Raw genomic sequence first — 14,883 nt, forward strand, 5'->3', positions numbered from 1 at the left:
GGAAAATGTTGCCCAGAGAAGCTGCATGGTCTCCACCCCTGGAGGCTTTTAAGACCTGACTGGACAAGCCCAGAGCAACTTGCTCTGAATTCAGTATTGACCTGCTCTCAGAAGGTTAGATTAGTTACTTTGCAAGGTTCATTCCAACCAGAATGACTTTACAGAAGAGTTAAAACAACTTATTAAGTATCATTAAGCATTCTTCTGCTTCAGTTTTCAATCCCTCAAAGCATTAAGAATAATTTCTACAATACTACCAGTACACTGCATATTGACCTTTTGTACCTACTGCATGTTAGAGCAATTATTACCTAAAAGAAGCCCTGCCTGCCAGGCCAGAGCAAAATATTTTCTTTCTTGTACACTCCACTTCCTGGCATCTCTGCAATACAAAGCAAAATCAACAGATATATGAACAACTCAAAGATTTCTCCTACCATAAACTAAGATGATTCTATGATAATATAATCAATATTAACTTTAGACATTTTTTGATCTCGCAGTCTATGTCTAGACTATGAGGACATCCCATCTCCTGAGTCAGGGAGTGGGGAAAGTAGGTAGAATAAGGCGATGTTTCCAGATGGGAACAAACGGCGCAAGACTTGTCCCAGCAGAACTGCAACAGAAGGTATGGGAGAAGATACGATACTGTAGATCCTACAGTAGAAACTAAGAAACTAGGGTGGAAGAGCTCAAACGGCTCTGAGAGATGTTCAGAAAGGAGGGGTTTTATTAGGAGACTGAAACGGAAGGACTAAGATACCTACCTGGAACATCTACACCTGAACTGGTTATCTAGTCTCCCTTTATGAAGAGGAACGTGATCCTAGGGAACAGGTTACTGCTGTTTGGGAAAAGGGCCTCATCTGACAGAGGGGAGGCAGCCGCAGCTCCATGCCCCCTGGTCCAAACAGTGGGGAGGCTGAGCACGTATCCCCAGCAGGCACGTGCACACAGAGCACGTAAATATATTTATATCTCTCCCTCTACATGGCTAGCCGCACAGATCAACACAGTTACACTCGGCACTCACGCGAGCCCACAGGCTCGTTCAGCTGGCTCTTGGCTACTGCTCACACGCTTGCCCGCGCTCAGTCCGGCCGCCGGCACTGCAGACCCACGGGCCAGGCCCCCGTGACCTGCGGTCCCACGCCGGGGGCTGCCGGCCCCTCCGTTTTGCCCAGTCGCTGGCACCCGGACCCTCGCTCGCTCCAGCTGCTGGCACCGCGGACACACGGCTCTCTGCCCGGGGTCTGGCTCCAGTCGCTGCCCGCGCACGCAGAACGGATGCCCTGCAGCCAGGAGAAGAGTTAGGAACGGAATTTGATAAAAGAGGACAGACCGCGCTGGTCAGGAGCAGGGCACGGCCAGACAAGCGCGTCACCTATTTACACACCTCCAGCCCTTCCCATCCCCTCATCCCTCTCTCTCTTTCCCCGTCACGAATCCCGAGCAATCCCCAGACGCTCGTCCCCTGCGGCCCACGTCGCGTCCCACGCGCCAGGCAGCATCTCCCCTCGGTCCAGAAGGGGATCTGGCTTTGATTCGCCTCGACGGGTCCCACGGCCGGGCAGCGGGGCTGGGGCTCTCCCGGGACAGGCTGTCCCTCTCTCCCAGTCCTTCACCCGGGCTCCCGCCTGCCTTCGGGACTCGGTGCTGCCCTGGCCTGGTGGAGATGGGCCTCCGGTGGGCTGATGGCTCCTGCGGTGGGGCTGGGAGCCGCCGGGCAGGCTGAGATTTGGGATCCCCCCCCCCCCGCCGTTGCCTCTCTGAGCTCTTTCACCGGTGTGCAGACAAACTCCTATCACACAACCTACCAGCTGCGTTCTGTGGTGGGTCTTCCTCAGGTTCTATCCAATTCTATGCAAGTTTATGCATCGCATGCTGCTTGATTCCTAACATGCAAGACCAGGAATCCAAGAAGTTTCTTTCACAGGTCTTTATAACTAGGGCCTGGTATACCATACACTGCGCTAAATATAGAAATCAATAGGAGAAAAAGAGATGCTCAAATCAGACAGCCTATTTTTTTCTTTCTTCTCGATGCTGCTATTATTCCAATGTTCAGTCTGATCCCAAAGCAATACAGCACAGCATGTCACAAGCATTATTATGTCTTCATACTACTGAGTAACTGAAATCCTTTTATTAAAATACAGCATTCTGTGATGGATTTCTTCATCCTTGGACTGACATTGAGCCTGAAGCTCTTACTAGTAATCACTTTACACAAAGCCAGATCACACACTCAACTCAGACAGAGGAGCTAAGGACTCAATTCACAGATTTTTAAAAATGGTGTGAAAGCTGGTGAGACTGAATTGTTCCTGCAAAGAATGGATACATTTCAAAATTTCTAAGAGAAACTTCACTGAAGGCCTTTTCTGAATAATCGACTATTCCACTGAATATTAATCATCTTAGAGAAATTTAAGGCTGTCATGTGCTCACACCACAGCTGTAAAGAAGATCTGTAAATAGTACGATATCAGTAAAACAGTCTTCCACCAGCCTACTCAAAGTCAACCATCATCTTTCAAGCGTACTTGCTCTTCAACTGATTGCTAAGATGGTAAGAAAAAAAATCAAGTGACAGGAGGAAGGGACAGTAATAAATTGTCCAAATGCCTTAGAATTACTAGTTAATGCAAGACAGAATAGAAGATGAAACTCTGACATCAGTGTTTCTAAAGAAAACCTGTTTACTTTGAGAGACATGCCAAAGCACACATTGCAGCTGACTTCTTTCCACTAACTTCATGAGATTTTAAATTTAGACATGTAGCATCCTAAATGTTTGAAGAGTTTTTGCTGTAATGTTAGCCCTGTCACATCATCTACCAATCCTCTTGAGACAGAATGCTTAGCCTCAAAAAAGTAAATGCTTTTACTATTTCAGTATATACATCATTAACTTATCTACTGTTTCCTCACTCTTCAGCTACACTCCCTAAAAAATGTTTGGGGAAGCGTTAAGGACAAATGGGCTACTGCACACTATTAACTCTTCATAATTTATAATGAAGCTATATAGATTACTTAATGCAGTCACAAATTCAAGTTTTCATTTTCACCTTCATGGCACTGTATTATCTTACCCACAATTACTGTGTGTCTTGCTTTTATTTCCTTCTACTCCCTAGACATCATCTATCCTTTCACTTAATTGCATTCTTTATCTCTTTCTCCCACTTTCAGCTGAATGTCTTATATCATGCTGACCTCTGTGCCTTGTGCAATCTCCATGCCTACACTCTTCATCCTTCTTCAGCAGCATCTTTAAAAACACACTCTTTCAGGAATCACTGGTACACTCTCTTCTTCCTCCCCTTCTTATTGCTGAGCTATTAACTGAAATTTGTCTTGCTTAAACCACTTTTGCTCCTTGCTGGACCAAGGCAGCAGAGAATACAGTTAAAAGCTAACGCAGAGCTGGCTGATTCACTTAATTCTATCAGAAATTACTTCTGTTAACTCTTTAACTCTGAGGAAAATTGAGGGATAATACTTGCTTGTCCTCCAAAATAGGAACTTGGAACCTTGTTCACTAAATAAGCCACAACACTCATTAAATAAATGCCAATCATTGTGCGTGTGCATGGAGTGGTAAGTTTCTACAAACTACACCTGTACTTCTTACAGTCTTCGATGTTTCATATATATTTCATAGTGCTCTGACAGTTGTCCAGAGCAGGCTCCGTGCCTATCATCCAGCGTACATGGATCTGATGCTTTTTTTCCCTTCAGGGTTTAATGTGTACGTAAATATAAATATGATGTACACAGTGAGCAGCCACGGCACACAAACATCAGGAAACTCAGGAGGATTCCCAGGTCTAGTAATGGTCATAGTATGGTAGAGTCATAGCATTATTCCTGACTCCTAGAACACCTGACTGCAGGACTCCCAGCTTCCCAAACTTCAAACACCTGCTCTACACAATATAACTCTTCATGGAAGTTATCATATGACCATTGTACTAGTTATTACTATAATTAAAAATATTATTATCTTCTGAGGAAAACAGTAAAATAATTGCAAACACTTTTCGCTGAAGTTTAAGAAAAAAAATAACCTTCTCAATGAAAATTTTCAGCCTGAAAAGTTAAAAACTCACAACTAAAAGCAGTTTTCAAAAGATATGTCATAGCTAACCTTAAAACTGCAAATGCATTCTACCTAAGCTACATGATCATTCTTCGTAAAATAAAAGGTTCTGTTGGCATTCTCTTGGGATAAGTGCATTATTGAAAGTGGAAAGCAGTAAGATAAGTTACGTACTATTATGCTTTTTGCCCATGGCACTTTTTTTTGAATCAGTAGTATTTTGAGTCTGTAATAGCTTTGAAGCTCAGGACAATAGGCTGCAACTCCTAATGTTTCCACTGTTTAGTCTGAAGCTGCAGGATGCAATAATGTGCTCTGGCAAAGACAACTGAATGGATCACTGTGACCAGGTATCTGTTCAGGAGAAAGAGGACAATCTCCTAATGGAGGAAAACATGTTCTGTAACAGAAGATATTTTCAGCAATGATGAAATCTCATCAGCTAGTCTTTGCTAGGCAGCAAGACCCTGAGGCTCTGAAGCAACTAAACTACGAAGTGAAGGAGTTACTAACATTAAAAACCATTTCTCATTACCACGCTACTATTTTAGAAAGTAGCTGTAGATGCATTTTAGAAGAATTCTGGTGTTACTCAGGGAATTATTGACTAGTAATCCTTACCTCTGTACTTGGTAGAATCTGCTGATGGCACAAAGTTGCGTTGGTTAGCTGGGATAAGAAACATCTGTAAGAAACCTGGAGTGACAAGGTAGTCTACCAGGCAGTCAAGTGTCAAATGAAATAAAATGGTCAAGAAATGTAAGCAATACACACTAGCTGGAAAAAAATAAATGACATGTACATCTTGTAACATTCAGTTTAAGTACTGGACATCACTGCAGACAGCTCAGTGAAAACTCCGATCTTGGGTGATATTGTATATTTTCATAGACATATATAATGCTGTCTCATCTGGAATACTGTAAGTTCTGTATGCCACAGACATTATTCTATGTTAAAATGTTTTTGATAGGAAGGGTCTGAAGAAATGCAATCAGAGTGCTTATGAGGGGAAAAAAAAACAACTGACCCCCCCCATCACCACCACCCAGCCCCCCTCCCCCAAATCCCAAACACAACCCTTTCAGGTGGTGAGAGTCTGAACAGACTGTAAAGTGTTTTACTTATAGAAATAAAAAGGGATGTGATGAGTAGTACTTAAAATACTGAGTGGTAGATCAATTACTTCTTATCTTTCTCACTCATAACATAAAAAAAAGCTGACATTCAAAGAAGTTAAAAGGTGAGAAATTCAGAACATATGTAAAAGATTTACAGAATTCATTGCCCCAGGTAGTCATCAGTATCAAGAAAAAAACCTGAATACTGTGAAACGGTTACTAAAGCCCCACTTTAAAAAAAAAAAAAAAAAAAAAAAAAAAAAAGAGCCTTCCATTACTTGATATGGGAGCAACAGAATTTAAGTGGATAAATTAACCCCCTCTAGCTAAAAGGCAATTATTAAGCCTCTGGTATTAGCTGTCATCAGAGATGGTACTGATTAAGACGGACACTGAATCTGAGCATGAAGAGCAATTCCTATATTCAGTACTATTTAGACAAAAATGAAAAGCTTGCTTTGATGGAATAGGAAGACAGCATTTCTACCTCTGCCTGGAATTGTTTTCTACTTTAAATCAGAATCACTTCAGTCTTACTGAAGCTTAACTTGAACCATTTCCTTCTTGGCTTTGAATCATGCTATTATTCTAAGATAAAGAGATGCTGGAATGGAAATGTTAAGCATCCTTTTTTAGCAGATAAAGCTGTCACTTCTTCAGCTCTTGTGTGCGCTACAAGGTCTTTTATCTTTATACCACCAGTCTATCACAATAATAATAAAAAAAAAAAATTCTCAAACATTGCTTTATGGAGTACACTTTGTAATCATCTTGTAAGTGCACTTATTTTGTGACACAGCAATCAGCCTGAGCAAAATGCTTTGCCCTGTTTAGACTATAAATAATTTGTCAGTGTTAATTGATGGTCCTGTATGTAGGTTTTCTGCAACCGTGCCAAAAAAACAGGCTCTTACGAATTCTTTACCACACAACAGAATAAGCAGAGCCCTACCACGAATATCAGCTCTCTGAACATTACCTACAACAGCACCTCCACAAAGAGCAAGTAACTTAAAAAAAGCAGCAAACAAATGAACTCTCCCTCCTCCAGCCTTACTGTATTAAAGCAACACATAGTTGACCTTGGGCTTTCAGAGGTTTCCAGGTCTCTCCATGACAATAATTTACAAAGAAACAACCAAAAAATACTGCTAACACTGCAATTCCTTGTTTCAGTCTTCATTCTTTGTCCTGAAACTGTTGAAAAGCATTGTTACAACAAGCTCTGGGATGATTACAAAGGTAACTTGAGATACAGAGAGGATCAGTGCACTAGATCTTTTTGAGAGAGGATTTATTCATGCTCGCTATAACCCAAAAGACATTAAAAACATTTTTTTTTTTAAATTCTTGTTAATTAAAATCTAATTATTCAATGACTGCTCTGTTTGGCATCTCCAAAAAACGCTCAAGGTCTTGAAAGAAAGAAAAGATAACTCAGTGAGCAATTTATCATAGAAGAAGGATTTTCCCCCCCTCTTTTTTACTACTTACCATGCATAATTAATATGTGATAATACCCATAATGAGTTCCCTAAAACAATTAGCAACGCATCTCCAGTGACCTGCTAATCTGAATATAATGCTTTTAGAATTTGGAGGTGTACCAGTCTCTTTGTGCTTACACACTCACCTCACGTAGAAGCAAAGAAGGCTGCAGAACATAATTTCTTATTCTGCATCACATTTCATCAAGTCCCTTAGCAGCTACTTGATACATTATCAAGACAAATGCAAGGAAAAAAAAAATTATTCCTGCCTCCCCACCCCCCAAGTAGGGTACCCCAAAGACTAAGAACCAATTATAATCCTTCTTTCCTCTTCCAGACATATACATTAAGTGAAAGCAAACCTTGACCAGGTTATTTTTCGCATGGAATTTCAATGAGTTTTTTCATCTCCATAAGACAAATACATCCATAAATAAACATGCACTGCAGTAACAAGGGCAACGTCTGGAACACTTAAGAGCTAAATTACTTTCAAGCCATGCAACATCTCATTTTTCTTCCACAAATATATAATAAAGACTGCCAGCATGGAGGGGGGGGGGATGTGCACACGCAAGCACACATGCCTCAGGAGAAGAGGGAGATAGAAAATCAACCATGTGAACCGAGAGCATGATAACTGAAAACAAAACAAACCAAACAACTTTATAACTGTCTCCTTCCTTTCATTGTCTTGTAAATATAAAATAGTGGCCTATTATGGATTTAGGGAAAAGGTGCATGTGTATAGCAGATCTTCAGAAGTCCTGGACTGTTAGACGTGGTGAAATAGCTCACATTCTGCTCTCTACAGCCATGTCCATTACGCTTATGAAGGTGGAAGATGAGCTTCATAATCACAGACTTCATCAGCTCGCCTGGGAGACACAAATAAGGGCTACAGGCTTAGACTACTTCGAAGCTGAGGAAGGTGCAGGATTCAGCCAACAGACTGTCCAGCAGCAGATCACATAAAAAGTACACTCCACTAGAGGGCTGTGATCTTCGCACCCCAAGCTGTAAGCTTCTAGTAGTATTTCAAGACGGAGGTCCCAACACATAAAACTCTACATTGTTCAATACCTACTTACTTTAAATTGCCTATTAGGCAATTTAAAGGTATAATTTGTTAATAATTTATTCCTTTAAATTTCTCCAGTGTCTGTCTGGAATCAATAGCTTCTCCAGCAGGGCGAGGTGGGAGGGAGGTAAAAAAAACGTTCTGTTGTTTGTTATTTTGCAGTGCCCCACAGTAGCAGGAATTCAAGAGCTAGGCCAGCAACACATACTAAATACTCAAATCACAACTTGCCATCTAGAAATAAGTCTTCAGTCACACTGCAGAGCAAGAAAAGTAAAGGCTTTATGAATTCAGGAAAACATTCTAGTCAAGAACCTTCCTGAATAAACAGCTGGTGTGCCAACTAGAGTAATCCCCAAGGAGACCCAAAAACTGGAAGGCTGAACTCCTCAGGTTGAAGAGTGCTCAAAAAGCTGTTTTCCCCAATTCTTTGAGGAAGTATTTCACACAGTGGGCAAGATAAAGGACGACCCTCTCTTCTGACCTGCTTTAAAAAGAAAACAGAAGTCCCAGATCGCTGTCATGTTCTCTGTGGACTCAATTTTTCCTGACACTTTAGGAGCACGCTGGGTCTACTTTTCCAATTATGCTTCACAAAAGATTAACTGCAAGAGATGTTTAATTCCTGAGAAATGGACATAGGCTGTTTAGTTTGAGCAATTTTCGATGCACACATGAAAGAAAAAAACTCGTTTCTCAAAAAACTATAAAGTCAGAGAGGGAAGTTCCTACTGAATTTGGCACCTCATCTTGGTTAGAAGGCAGACAAGTGGAAATGTCCCGTTCTCAAGCCAATAGATAAACCCTTTCAGATTTCACTTGCCATCAACTCTCAACACTTCAGGGTATGTCTGCATGGGACAATTAAACTAATCTGGGTACACACAAACGATGCAACATGCTTCATTCACCTCCCAACCACCCCATGTACAGTAACAGTAAAATCTGCCACATGTCACCTAAATTCGTCAAGAGACCCAACTCCGCTTTTGCTGCAAACTTAAGCACGCCGTGTGTACACAGGAGCAGCGGTTTCAAGCTCTCGTGGCACTGAACGAGTTGCCCAGCAGTCCCACAACCTCCCAGGGAGGACCATCCCCACCAAACACACTTCTGCCAAGGGGGACTCTGCCCTGCTCTGTCTGGAAGCTGCCCGCTCCGCAGCACAGGATGCGAGGCTCATGGGAACGCGGAGGGAGCACAGCCTTGCAGGTAAGGGACTCCAAATGGGCACTGTGCAAGTAGTGAGGAAATTCTCTCCAAAAAAGCCCAACAAGAAAACACACACACCAGAAACACCCAAACATCTCAGACCTTCAGTCAGTGCACTAACCGCCTGGCTACACGGGAGTTGGCACCAACAGATCAGATGATGTAGGAAGGTCTTTATTGGCTCTAACCCATCAACTGCCTAATTTGAATTAATGAACTAAAATTATATCAGTACAGACAAGAAAGTCAACTGGCTTCTGAAAAAAAAAGCCCAATTTCTGCTTTCTACCTCAAAACGCACCGGCAGCTAGAAAGAGTGGTGGTGCAACACTGATCCCTCTTCATGCAGTAAGCAGCCGCTGGCACGTGCTGTATCTGCTTCTGTACAGACTGCAGTGTATGTGAGCAACAGTCATCTGCTGCAAACTCTTCTTCGTCCCTCTGTCCCACCAAATGCAGCCTAACGCTTTAAAAGTCAGGTGTATTATGACCATTGTGATCGCAGGCTATACCACTGGAAAAAGCAAGTATCTAGCAATATGCTAAAATAACTGGTAAAAATTGTGAGTCCAAGGAGATGAGAGAGCTGAGCTTGGGTGAATCAGAATGGTTTACACCATGAACAGCTGTTTAGAAGAGTGTTTCAGCTGAGGAAAAACTGGTAACATAGGCTTATTCATAGGACAGACTAGAGCCAAGGTTGAAGAGATAGCCATTGATGTAGGTTTGAACTAAGTTGAAAAATGTCTGTGTATTTTTACATTTAATGCTTTTGTTATTTCTAAAATAAAATGCCTGATTTGAGAATTGCAAACATTCAGGAAAGAGTGCAAGTCAATTTATTTTTAAAATGCAAAAGGGGCAGATTTATGATGACTAAAATATGTGATTCAACAGCAGGGATTCCAATTCACAGCTCAGTACACCACCTAGAATGGCTGTTCATGCCTTTGTAATTTCTGTACCTTATTTAAAGTACTCCTAATAAATTCAACCACCAGGTATACACAAGGAATAACAGAAACATCACTAATAAAATAACTGCTTATCTGAAAACCATAATAAGTGAAATACATACACTACACACATGCACTAAAAGTGGTGCAGCTGAAGAGGGGAAAAAAAAAGTAGAAACAGGAAAAAAAAAGGAGGAGATAAGAAATAAAAAATAGGCTTTGGCATGCTTTAACACAAGATCACAATAATAATAGTCTCGTTAAGTGCTAAATCAGCCTTTTTTACCCTCTGTTTTCCTTGTACAATATAGACTAAAATTACAAAATGGTCATAATGTTCTGACTCTCTATTACTCTTTCACTACATCTTTTGTAGCAAAAAAGTCTCAGAAAATTTCTCTTTGAACTTCTCTTTTCTATGACATAAAAAGTCCACTGAGACTCATAAATCCTAATGCCATTTAATCAGTCTGAAAAATTTTAATGAGCTCTCACTAGATTTGGTACAGAGATTATTCGTAACTATGGGATCAATTAATGAATTAGAAATGGAAGAAACTACAAAGAAATAGTGTTTTAAATTAAGGCGATGATTTACATCACTTGGAACTTTTTCCAATAGAACAGATTGATTCTTCATAAGAGAGTTATGACCATTTGTATTACTATAATGTTTTCCTCTTTTTAAACAATGGCTATAAATGGTATTTGTTTGTTTTTAAATTGCACTACTAGTAAGGTCCTTTATTTTAACAGAAAAGCTATAGGCAAACCAGCCAAAATACTGGAAAGAAAAGCCTTGACCCACCACATCCTCAAGTAGATAAATAATGAATTCATGTGTTTTTAATGACATGAGTATATTGGAAGTATGTATAAATGTTTGCATGGGAATGTCTGAAACCCACTGAGTTTGAGCCATATTTGAAAGAAATTTAGTAGCATAACATTTTTGTTACTATGAAACAAAATTGGTTCAAGATAACATCGAAAAGTTATAGTTGATATAACTTATATACAAATACACACAGAAACACAAAATCAGCAAGGTTATGAACTCTTTCAAAGCAAAAATTAATATTCTAATTTTTATAAACTCCAAAGGCATGATTTTGAACAATTTGAGCCCTTTAATTCAAAATGGAACAGAAAAATTTTGTTTAGTGAAGGCACTTTTGTTTCCTTCTTTTTTTTTTTCCAGATCAAATCTGTGAAATCTGTCACCGAATCACAGGATGAGCGATCTTGGAAGGGACCTCTGGAGGTCACCTGGTCCAGCCCTCCTACTCAGTATCTCCAAGGAGGGAGACTCCACCACCTCCCTGGGTAACCTCTGCCAGTGCTCGGTCACCCTCACAGTAAAAAAGTGTTTCCTGATGCTCAGAGGGAACCTCCTGTGTTTCAGCTGGTGCCCATCGCCTCTGGTCCTGTCACTGGGCACCACTGGGAAGAGCCTGGCTCTGCCCTCTTTAGCCTCTCTCTTCAGGTATTCATATACTTTAGTAAGATCCCTCTGAGCATTCTCTTTTCTTCTTCAGCAAACTGCCCCATCAACCAGGTCGTTAATGAAGATGTTAAGCAGGACTGGACCCAGTACTGACCCCTGGGGCGCACCACAAGTCACTGGCATCCAACTAGACCTTGTGCTGGTGACCACCACTCTCTGGGCTCAGCTGTTCAGAGAGTTTTCAGCCCACCTCACTGCCTGCTCATCTGGCCCATACATCAACCGCTTCCCTATGAGGATCTTATGGGAGAGGGAGTCAAAGGCCTCACTGTAGTCCAGGTAGACAGCAACCACTGCTCTCCCCTCATCTGCCAGGCCAGTCACTTCATCAAAGAAGTTTATCGAGTTGGTTAAGCATGACTTCCCTTTGGTGAAGCTATGCTGCCTACTCCTGATTACTTCTTGTCCTTAATGTGCCTGGAAATGGTTTTCAGGATTAGTTGCTCCGTCACCTTTCCAAGGATCAAGGTGAGGCTAAGCAGCCTGTAGTTCCCTGGGTCCTCCTTCTTGCCCTTCTTCAAGAGAGGAGTGACATTTGGTTTTCTGCAGTCTTTCAGCACTTCTCCCAATCACCGTAATTAATCAAAGATTATCAAGAGTGGCTTTGCAATGACATCTTCCTTGCTCCAGCCCTTCGCTCTGGTCTCTGGGACCTGGCATTCCTCACCTGCTACATTCACTACTTCAGCCTCTTTCAAGTCCTGTGTAACCACGTCCCCCATCTCATTCAACAACAGGCCTACATTTTCCCTAGTCTTCCTTTTGTCTCTTATGTACTTATAGAAGCCCTTCTTGTTGTCTTTAACGTCCCTTGGCGTGTATAGCTGAATATACCAAATTTCACAGTGGTGTCATCAATGAAACTCCAATTTTGCCTCTGCAGCACATTTTAAAGTTTCCCTTAAAAGGAATGCCCGTTGTAAAAATCTGAAACACAGTAAAATACTAAGTAACTAGAAATTCTAGAAAAATATGAAACAACTTATTTTCCAAATTATGATCATACAAAGGTAGGAAAATAATAAAAAAACCCCAAACAAAAATAATACTTTGGTAACTTTTTTTCAATTGTCTAAACAAAATGGATGGAAAAGAACATAGTGTTTTGAACATTGTGGCCTGAAATTTCTACAATATTCAAGCACACATTGTTTCTACATGCGTACAGCTCCAGCTGGCTTTCATACAAGTTGCATCTGTGTATTTGAGAGCAGAATCTGGCATATATTTAAAAAAAAAAAATTGAATGTTAGTATAAGACAGAATTTCTAGTATTTAATCTGCAGATCACATTTTGATTACCTGACTGATTTAATTAATTACTCAATATGACAGTGCATTGTTACTAGTGTTGGAAGTTCATATGAAACTTCATGCATCACATGATAGTAAGACCTAGGCTGAATTTGCAGGGTGTATCTTGAAATTCCTGTGCTGTGGTTTCATCGTTGTGCTTATTAAGTTCCTAGTTAACCAAAGACTGCAAAGCAGAAGGTCAACATTTAAGAAACTACCAGGTGGACAATTATGACATCCTTCAGTGATAGTAAAGCAGACATCATATCCATTTTTATATCATTTTAGAACTGCCTACTTGTATAAGTATGCGTGCACAGCAACAGTCACAGGCTGGTATGCCACTACAGCTAAATTCTGGATTTGGCCTTCTATGGCTACACTGTATTTTTCACTTGGAGCAGCACTGAAGTTCTGAAGCAAATCTGACAGTTCTCAGTCGCTATGTGATGGTTTGTTTCACTAAGTAGTTTTGGTGTGTACTAGGCTGCTTTAGCAGGAAGCTAAAGTGGAAGTCCTCTCCAGGTGCCTATCAAGCAATCTCCAATGCTTAAGCAGACATAAAGCTCCAAAGAACCTTATATAGCTTTCAGCCAGGGATCAGAGTAAATGTAATCCAACAAAAAACATTCAAATCCCATATAGCATAAATGTATGGGCGTAAGCACCAAATATACTGCTCGAATAATTTGTTTCTCTTGAGTCCAATTACTTGCTTATGCAGACATTACCTACACCTCCTGATATTTTGCTGCAAACTTGCATGTTACTGATTTTTACCATGAAATCCAAACCTGTAGCTCTATTAGTTCACCGCTTGGGACTAAACACAGTGGATGCCATCACTACACTGCAGTTGGTCATGAATGTTTCAGATAGTTTCACATGTACTGTTTTGATTTTCTTCTTGGGAGTTCTGTGCTTGTGCTAAATTCCCACACTACAACATTTGTGACGTTTGTAGATACGACAAAAAAAAGTTCAGCTGAATTATCTGCACTAAGGGAACTCTGAATGCTGTTAAACATCAGATAAAGGAAAAGCATGGGTTCAAACTTTTATGCTCTTCTTCAAAGAAAGGTTCAAGAAAATAACTATACAAAACTACCATGAATACTCTGAAATTTTGTTTGTCTAACATACCTTTAAAGTTTAAAATTGTTAAGTGTAATACAGATGCTACTATTACCTTCAAATATTTTTTCATTATTAATACAGCTAAGGCTACTTACTGCTGAATAAATAAAAACATCTACATCACAGCGTCACTGTTTTTGTTGTTTGGTTTTGGTTTGGTTTTTTAAATGTTTTTGTCCTGGATTATTACCACCTTGTGACTTTTCTGAAATAGAGCCAAATAAACAAAGAGCTTTGGGAAAGCTGTCCCTCTGGATGTTACTATTAGGCTCCTCACATGAAATAATAGTTGAACTTGTCATTAACACAGCTGACAATCAATTTCCTTCTCTCTCCTTCAGATACCTGTTACAACCCAGCTTTATATAAATTCTGAATACTTTTTTCTCTTTTACTTTCAGAATTACAGAACAGCTTACAGCCACACCTCCATCCAATTGAAAAGCATGCATTAGACACCTCTCATCCTGTTTCAAAAAACCACACCATACAACAATAAAGGAACATATCCTGATTTTTTGTTCCCTAGACAACAGTTAAGCAAGAAAGAATAATTTTATAAGAAAGCAACATTAAGCTGTGGTTTAAGCTTGTTTTCAACTCCTCTCGTATTCCCTCCAAAACCTTGGGCTTTGTCCCAGTATTTGCTCTCAATTGAGTATTAACATGTTCGAAATTCATAACTGCTTGACTCTAAGGTGAGATGAACAGCCTTGCTGTTCAGATTCTTCAACACTTGGATCATACCATACATAGAAGGCCAACTCACACAAGTACCTAACATGTCCATACAACCACCATCTGCGTGAACATGATCATATACATTTATTGTATCTTTTCTGAACATCTAAATTTCCAAATGAAGTTGATGCACACAGAATGTCAAGAGAACTTCCAACAGAAAAAAAGAAACCCAAATCAAAACCAGTTTGGTTAACACTGTTCATAGTATGCCACCTTGCATCAAACTTA

The 14,883-nt window shown here is 40.4% G+C and overlaps 1 protein-coding gene across 1 annotated transcript in view; it reads right to left on the bottom strand.

Annotated features, from left to right (window-relative positions):
• The window catches only part of LOC115334552 (pseudouridine 5'-phosphatase), a 74,221-nt gene that overhangs the window by 16,380 nt on the left and 42,958 nt on the right, over positions 1 to 14,883 (bottom strand). The gene's annotated exons all lie outside the window — the stretch shown is intronic.

The sequence above is a fragment of the Aquila chrysaetos genome, chromosome 23 (genome assembly GCF_900496995.4).
Source record: "Aquila chrysaetos chrysaetos chromosome 23, bAquChr1.4, whole genome shotgun sequence".
NCBI lineage: Eukaryota > Metazoa > Chordata > Aves > Accipitriformes > Accipitridae > Aquila > Aquila chrysaetos.